Genomic DNA, 1,326 nt, shown 5'->3' with positions numbered 1-1,326 from the left:
CTCCTCCTTTCAGATGCTGTGTCTTCTGTGAATTGGCCCGTGTGAAAGGAACGCTCCCCGACCACGTCAATCTTCATTGCAAAGATCGGAATCAGAGAGATGTTTTACGTCACTGTCAAGGGATCTGTTGTTTTTGAAAACTAGAATATAATATTGTTTTCGTCTAAATAGAAACAAAAGAAGTTTTTAGTATTAATTGTTGTTTTTTTCTTCATTTTTGTGCTTTATCTTTAAACCAAGGACTACTATACTAGTAGTCCTTGCTTTAAACTAATAAATTATGACGTATGACCTATCAAAACGAATCACTTCTTTTTCTCCTTTTTTTCTTTACCTCTTTTTTCTTTCTTTCTTTCTTTCTTTTTCTTTTTTTCTTTACTCGTTTGTCTGCAATTACAGAATTTTCCTAGAGAGTCGTTTTCTTTTTTTTTTTGTATACAGCTCTTTCCATAGCCTGGCTTTATATAGGGTGACGTATACTACAAGGAAGCAGGTGTTTCTTTCTACAAAGTATGCGTTTACATTTTGTCTGTCTGAAATGGATGGGAGTACCATAGTTTGAATCAGTTCCCGTGTAGGGACATATGTATATTCATATAATATCTATTTTTGCTTGGATAGTATACCTTGCCTTACAGCTCCTGGAATGGCTCTGAGAAGCAGATTAGAAGCAGCTGGCCCTCTAAATTATTTGAATCAATGTTGGCAAAAATTATTACAATGCATCTTGTTATTAATGGTATGGTACTATGTAGTGTTATTCAAGTGAGCGAGGAAGACATGGGCTTGTCAGAAACTTATGGGCTGGGCATGGGCTAGACTGTTCAAGGCTCATACATTTTGGGCTCGGCCATATTGGTCTGGTCAGGAACATATGGGCTGGGCATGGAGAACATCCAGGCTGGACATGGAGGGCATACGGGCTGGACATGGGGAACATATGGGCTGGACATGGGGGACATATGGGCTGGACATGGGGGACATATGGGCTGGACATGGGGAACATATGGGCTGGACATGGGGACCGTACAGGCTGGACATGGGGGACATGTGGGCTGGACATGGGGAATATGTGGGCTGGATATAGGGGCCATGCAAGCTAGCCAAGAACATGTGGGCTGGACATGGGGACCATGTGGGCTACACAGGAACATGCAGGCTTCACCCGGGCCAGGCGTGGGGCAGGGTCGAACATACCACATGTTTCTGTTTGGCACGGCTGTATACCACGCAATGCCCGTGTCTTGTGTGTAAAAACGAGCGGGGCTGACATGGGGCCCATGTGGGTTCGTCAAAAACATGTGGTCTACATCTGGGCTAGGCATG

The sequence above is a fragment of the Aplysia californica genome, unplaced genomic scaffold, assembly GCF_000002075.1.
Source record: "Aplysia californica isolate F4 #8 unplaced genomic scaffold, AplCal3.0 scaffold00439, whole genome shotgun sequence".
Lineage (NCBI taxonomy): Eukaryota > Metazoa > Mollusca > Gastropoda > Aplysiida > Aplysiidae > Aplysia > Aplysia californica.
The sequence above is the reverse complement of the archived record's forward strand: the minus strand, read 5'-3'. Positions refer to the sequence as shown.